Source organism: Muntiacus reevesi, chromosome 8, assembly GCF_963930625.1.
Source record: "Muntiacus reevesi chromosome 8, mMunRee1.1, whole genome shotgun sequence".
Taxonomy (NCBI): Eukaryota; Metazoa; Chordata; class Mammalia; order Artiodactyla; family Cervidae; genus Muntiacus; species Muntiacus reevesi.
This window is the reverse complement of record NC_089256.1, coordinates 37,988,814-37,996,806: the sequence shown is the minus strand read 5'-3', so window position 1 is coordinate 37,996,806 and position 7,993 is coordinate 37,988,814.

The following is a 7,993-nucleotide window of genomic DNA, read 5'->3' as shown; positions in this document are numbered from 1 at the left end:
TGTATTTGTTATTTAAACAGGAAAAAAACATTCAAAAAAAGAAAATTAACTGTAGCGCTTCATTATACTATATTATTATTATTATTATTGTGACATTTTGGAATACTGTGAAGTTTTATCTCTTGCATATACTTTATACGGAAGTATTACGCCTTAAAAATACGAAAATAAATTTTACAAGGTTTCTGTTTTGTGTGGAAGAGTAATTGATGTTGCTAAGAATGATGTTTGTTTTTTGGGGTTTTTGTTGTTTTTTTTTAAATGTTACCAGCACTTTTTTTGTAAGTTTCACTTTCTGAGGTATTGTACAAGTTCACACTGTTTGTGAAGTTTGAATATGAAGGAATAATTAAAAAAAAAAAAAAAACTCTTGGTTTCCTATTGTGTCTTCTTTATATTGTGGCACTGTTTTTACACATTCTTTCATACATTGTGGCCTGGATCTAGTCTGAGATTATCCAAATTGAGGATTATACCAAAAGGGCCCCCAAAATTCTCAACATATCAATCCTCTTGCTACGATAAGTAAGAATTCCAGGATCAATGATACTGAAATCACTTTGGGGAAATATAAGGCCAATTGGGCCTCCTGATACCACCTCATAAATGGCACATGGACCTTTTGTTGTTGTTGCACTTCTTGCTTAGTCAACAAGTCATGTCTGACTCTTTGCATCCCCATAGACTATAACCTGCCATTCTCCTCTGTCCACAGAATTTTCCAGGCAAGAAAACAGTAGTGGGTTGCCATTTCCTTCTCCAGGCAATCTTCCAAACCCAGGGATCAAATCCACATCTCCCGCTTGGCAGGCATGTTCTTTACCAGCGGGAAGCCCTATGGCTCATTTACTGTTACCTAAATTGAATCACCTTTTTCACCCCTTCTCCTTGTATCAGTATCTCTCTGCCTACTGTGGAAATAACCAACCTTATATGACACTGTGCCCATCTATCCCTGTATCTTCGTATTCAAAGAAAATTCATGGCTCAAAATATGTCTTCATCTGATGACTTTGGGGACCCCCAAGGGCCTCCTATTTGCTCCATAGGCTCTTTCTCATACCCTACAATAAGAACTCTCGAAACTCATCATTCTCATGGAAATTGCTGGTGTAATGGAAAAAACTTACATCTTGTTTGTCCCAGGTGAAGTCATCACAACTGAATTAAATTTGCCATCGTCAGTAAGCATCTATGTTTCACTCAAAACTGTGCAATGTATGCAGGAAATGGAAGAAATTATTTCAGCTCTGGCGAACTTTAAAATTTAACAACTAGAAATAAATAAGGATTCATATATGTCAAGAGTTAGATTCTACCGTTCAAACTCTCAGTGGTGTGGAAGTTTTTTATTACTACTGTTGAAAGTCACTCAGTCAAGTCTGACTCTTTGTGACCCCATGGACTACACAGTCCCTTCTCCAGGGGATCTTCCCAACCCAGGGATCAAACCCAGGTCTCACACATTGCAAGCGGATTCTTTACCAGCTGAGCCACAAGGGAAGCCCTATAAACTAACAAAAAGATACGTGGGCAGGTACATCAAGGAAGGGTCCAAGGACTAAACAGTCTAGTCTGGAACTCTCAGGAACGTGCAGGCTTCAGTTTGGAGGAGGTGAATGTAGATAGACATTTCCACTAGTATGAGTAATACAAAGAGACCCAGACCTGGATCTGGGATGGAAGAACTCTGGGCTGAAAGGTGACCTCTATGAATTAAATATTGACTTCTTGCAACTTGCTCACTGAATCCCTAAATTCACTTCATATTCTAGGAAATAAAAAATAGGAAGAAAACATTTTCCTGATGCATAATCTTCCCCTATTTGATTTCTATGAATCTCAGCAACATGTTAATGCCAGCAAACTTCACCCAGAGCCTTTGAACTCTCTGTGAATTGTCCACAGACTCTTTAGGCTTCTTCCCTACCTGTTGAAAATGTGGTTCAGTTCAGTTCAGTTCAGTCACTCAGTCATGTCTGACTCTTTGCAACCCCATGGACTGCAGCATCCCAGGCCTCCCTGTCCATCACCAACTCCTGGAGTTTATGCCCAAACTCATGTCCATTGAGTTGGTGATGCCATCCAACAATCTCATCCTCTGTCGTCCCCTTCTCCTCCTGCCTTCAATCTTTCCCAGCATCAGGGTCTTTTCAAATGAGTCAGTTCTTTGTATCAGATGGCCAAAATATTAGAGTTTCAGCTTCAGCATCAGTCCTTCCAATGAATATTCAGGACTGATTTCCTTTAGGATGGACTAGTTGGATCTCCTTGCTAGTTTACATATCTATAGTAAATGGCACGTAGATTATTCATAAACTTAACAGTTTATAGTTTTTCCTTCATGTACTTTAACCATCCCTACAATTGCTTTATGAAACATTAGTACACGTATTTATAGAAACAAAATTTAGAAATATGTGTCCTTCTCAATATAAAACAATTAATAAACTAGTACTTGAAGTCAAGCTTTCAGAAATCCAATGATATATATACCATACCAGTGTTTCTCAAACTTAAGTAAAGTGTATACACTTACAAAGCAAAAAACATTAAGTCAGAAAGAGAAAAACAAATATATTAATGCATATATATGGAATCTAGAAAAATGATACTGATGAAACTATTTGCAGGGAAGGAATGGAGATGCAGATATAGAGAACAGACGTGTGGACACAGTGGGAGAAGGAGAGTGGGATAAATGTAGAAAGTAGCACCGCCATATATACACTACCATGGGTAAAACAGCTGGTGAGAAGTTGCTATAAAACACAAGGAGCCCAGCCTGATACTCTGTGATGATCTAGAAGGGTGGGAAGGGGGAGGAGAGAAAAGCTCAAGAGGGAGGTGATATAGTATAATTATGGCTGAACTGCATTGTTATATAGCAGAACGCAATACAACATTGTAAAGCAATTTTCCTGCCAATTAAAGAATTCTTTTTTAAAAAAAGGAAAAAGTACTTCTCACATAGTAACTCTACTGCAATAATTAATTAATTAATTAAAAATAAACTTACTAATTCATTTTTTATAAGTACTTCTCATAGACCCCTCCCCATGGAGAGAGTCTGATTATTTTTGTTCTAATGTCTATTAATACATTAATCAATAATTAATGGAATGTGTTTTTATTAAACTCTCTTTTAAATATACTCAAACATAAAACCAAGTAAATTTTTTATGTTTGTGCCTCTTATAGAATTATAAAACTAAAATATGAGCATATTTACAAAACAGAAATAAATCCACAGACGTAAAAAACAAAGTTATGATACCAACGGGGAAGCAGAGAAGGGATAGATTAGGAGTTGGAGATTAGCAGATACACACTACTATATATAAAATAGATAATCAACAAGGACCTACTGTATAACACAGGAATTATACTTAGCATTTTGTAATAATCGGTAAGGAAAAAGAATATATATGTGTGTGTGTATACACACATATACATGTATAACTGAATCACTTTGCTGTAGACCTGAAACAAACACAATGTTGTAAATAAACTATACTATAATTTAAAAAAACTAAAAATAAGTACAGATAAACAGCATGAATGTAATATGTTGGATGATACTTTGCTGGCGTGAAGTCACTGCTCACAAAGGGAGGTGCACTGCCTGCCCTGATCCAGATGCAGCAGCCCTACATGACAGAGTGTAAAGTGAGGACAACTCTTCCATCACTTTCCTAGTATTTCAACTACTGCAAACTCTTCCACTGCTTTACCCTCCTGGAGCATGCTAATCTGTTCTGAATTAGGTTCCCATGTCTTGAAATAAACTTAATTAGAAACACAAATATGAAGACTGAAGACAGCGACAATACCCTATTATAAGAAGATCATCAACATCCAACACACATTTGACTTTGCTAAAGACCATCATCTCACTTAACACACAAAAGTTGTAAATACTTACCAAGAGCTTGCAGGCCGGAAGAATATATCTGCAACTTCTCAGCATTCTTTAAATCCCAACAAGATTTGATGCCCCCCGCCACCCCAGGGACCTCTGTAGCATCATTATAAGCAATGCCTAGCACAATAATAACATTAATCCAGCATTTCACAGCTTACAAAAAACTCAACCATGTTATCTTACTTCATCTCTCCAAGAACCTTATAAGGTAGATATTATTATTACCATTTTACAAATGAGGAAACATTTGTAATGAAGGTCAATAGGTTAAGTGGCTTATCCAATGCCATGAAACTTAACTAGTAGCATTCAGTGCTTGGACAAGTATCCTGACTCCCAATCCATGACACACCACAGCTACTGCTCTTCTGACCTCTATACAGTCAACTAGACTTTTAGTAGCAGGGATGATGCTCTTCACAACATTCTGATATGAAGTCAAGATGACTGTAGTCCAGGGAAAGTCCTGTGATGCAAGTCTATCCTTGCATAACACCTGTGAGTTACAAACTTCTTGCCAGTTCTTACCCTGTTTACAGGAGCCACTTAGCTACCTCAGATACCTATGGAGAAGTATGTGAAATAAGGAAATGCATAGCTTGTGTTTGGTACCACGTTTGTCTTGGTCAAAGGAAGGACAGAAGAGAACAGAAGACCTCCATGTTTCGTCCTTTTGATAGCCCTTTCACGTGCATAACATTGAAGATCTATCCAGTGGCTGATAGATATACCTCTCTGTGTTTTCTCCATACACAAGGCAATTACTAGAATTGTGATATCTAATATGCTAGGCACCAGTCACATGTTGCTATTTACATTAAGTTTAAGTTAATCAAAATTAAATAAAATTTAACATTAACACCCTTAGTCACATTAGCCACATTTCAAGTGCTGATTGAAATCATGACTACTTATGGCTATTGGCTGCCATATTGGAGAGCACAGATGTAGAAGATTTCCATCATTATAGAAAGCTTTATTGGATGGCTCAGACTGTAAAGAATCCACCTGCAATGCAGGAGACCTGGGTTTGATCCCTGGGTTCAGAAGATCACTTGGAGGAGGGCATGGCAACACACTCCAGTATTTTTGCTTGGAGAATCCCCATGGACAGAGGAACCTGGTGGGCTGCAGTCCACGGGGTCACAAAGAATCAAACACAATTGAGTGACTAAGCACAGCACACAGTCCTAGACTCTAACTTATGCAAAAATTCTCCCAAAGTGTATTTGTTAGTTGCTCAGTTGTGTCCGACTCTTTACAACCCCATAGACTATAGCCTGCCAGGCTCCTCTGTCCATGGAATTTTCCAGGCAAGAATACGAGTAATGATTCCCTTCTCCAGAGGATCTCCCCATCCCTGGGATTGAATCCAGGTCTCCTGGATTGCAGGCAGATTCTTTACCATCTGAGCCACCGGGGAAACCCCAAACTTCGAAGAATATAATTCTGACTTCCAGAAAACTCATTCTTTTACACACATAACGCTCTCCTGGGTCTCTGGGAAGATGTGCTTAGGAGTGGATTTGGGAGTTGACTGCAAGGTTGCAGGACTGGAAAGAACCAGAAAACTGAACAAAACACTGATTTCTCATAGTTGGCAGCTACAGCCATTCTGCTGACTCCCTCCTTTGGGATTGGGTGGGATTGGAGCCCACCAGAACCCTGCCATTCTTGTGCAGCACACATAGCCACCCTCCCTGTCCAGCTGAGAAGGAACAAGTCATGAGATAAAATTGCAAGGGAAGTTTCTGTCCACTCATGAATATCATCTTCCTCAAAAATCCATGACTCATAATTTCTCTTACGTGTTCAGTGTAATTCATTGGCTTACAGATCAGACTATACGCCCAGGCTTAGAATGTGGAGTGATAAGGAGTACGGTGTAAATGTATTTTTATTTAAACTCACATTTATTGATCCATTTATTCTCCCTTCCCCCTATCATGGACTCTAAGAGGGGATCCAGGAGCTCCTAGGAGCTTTTCTTGTCTATACTTAGTGGTCCCCCACCTCAATCTCTCTTGTGATCTTTTCCCATATTTCTCAAAGGACATAGTAAGAGAGGAAACCTTCCTCAGTCCCTATTTTGAATGACAGAGAGAGAGACAGAGCCTACCAGTCAGAGATAGACACCCATCTTAGGTACCACCTTAACTGGGATTTAAAGTCTATGGCTTCACAGTCCAACGCAAATATAATGGGAGCTACATATGCAGTTTTAGATTTTCCAGTAGTCACATTAAGAAAGTAAAAAGAAACAGGTGAAATCCATTTTAATAATATATTTTATTTAACACAATATATACAAAATATTATAATTTCAACATGTAGTCAATATTTTTCAATTAATCATGTGACCATTTACATTTCTATTATTCACATTGTTTTCACAATCTGGTGTGTATTTTCTACTTCTAGCACAGTCCAGCTCAATAGGACTAACCACATGCCATGTGAGAGCCACACATGGAGAGTGATTGCTGTACTGGACAGGCATGTATCCAGGTATATGGCTTTTAGGGGACTATCTTCTCAGTTCTCCAGAGAAAATCTGCTTCAATGAATTCTACTTTCAGATTTATATTTTGTCTAATTCAATCTCATTTTAATAACCTGACCCATTTGCAACATCTATGGGTCCCTTTGTATTTTTAGTACCATCCAAATGACATTTGGAAATTTTTCCCTATCTAATCATGTTAAATAACTATCATAGTCATGTTAAATGGCATCCATCTCTTGGTCTGGCCTCAACCAAATTTGCATCTTCTTCAAATCAAAGTACCACTCCCTTTTTGTCATTATATGTTAGTTCATTTGTGAATTGTGAATTGTCTTCTACTCCCAACCAATCTGCACTAGCCTTGCAAGAAAGAAATTGTGAACTGCCATGGCAAAAAGCAGCATTTTTATAAGTGTCTATCTCTCTTCCAAAGGACTTGGCATTCTGGACATATTTCAGTTCATTGCTCCTGACTACATCTACATAACTGTTTGATACAGAAGTGAGAAAAATCAAAATCCAAGGAGAAGTAGGAGTTGAATTGTCTTCTCCCTCAACAGCTTGATTCTGACGGAGCAGGGCAATGCTCTATTTTGAAAGTGAAAAGAAAGCGAAAGTAAAGTCGCTCAGTCGTGTCCGACTCTTGGACCATAGCCTACCAGGCTCCTCTGTCCATGGGATTTTCCAGACAAGAGAACTGGAGTGGGTTGCCATTTCCTTCTCCAGGGGATCTTCTGGCAAAGGACAGTCTAGGTTCACATTTTCTCTCAGTTCCTGTGCCCATGAAAGAAAATCTGTCTCCTGTAAACCCAGCCTCCCTCCTTTTTCTAAGAGAGGTGGTGGGAGGATAAAGCCTGAATGCCAGAAATGAGCCACTCTGATGCCACTCCAACCCCAGCGCAAAAAGGTAAGGGCATGACTGTAAGGGTTCCAGGCAGCTAGTTTGAGGTGCTCATTTTTTTAAACCTGCGATCATCCTCTTTTGTTTTTCTAGGAGGAGTCTCTATTTTAAAAACTAAGATTTCCTCTTTGGTGGGAAACAGATTCTTTCTTCAAAGACTCAATGGTAGATTGATAGAGAAGTAGACCACAGTCCAAGGATCAAACTATAGCTCCTGCAGTGGACATGCACCATTTCTGTAGGCTTCCCCAGCACATGTGGCTGGAAAAGCCTAGAGTTCTCTGTATTCGGCCATCACTGGCCTCTGAGTACATACAGCAAAAGGAGATTTGAATAGTCTGCCCAGAAAATAAACTCTGAAGTCTTTCTTGCTCCCTTGGTGCCAGGGTCTTCTGTGTGGGACTTTTACCTCTCAACTTTCCTATCTATGACTTCCCTAGACAAAATTCTTGCTCTCCCAGTCCAGCCTCACTGTTCCCCACATCCTCCCAAGCCACTTACCCACAGAAAAGCTTATCCTGACCATCTCATCCTGAACTGACATTTCCTCCTAAAGGCCTGTGTCTTAGACCCTTATCTCCTCACTACATTTTAATGTACATGTTGTCTCCTGACTTAACTGTGAGTTCTTACAGGGCTAGGACTCTGAAAGAGTCTGCAT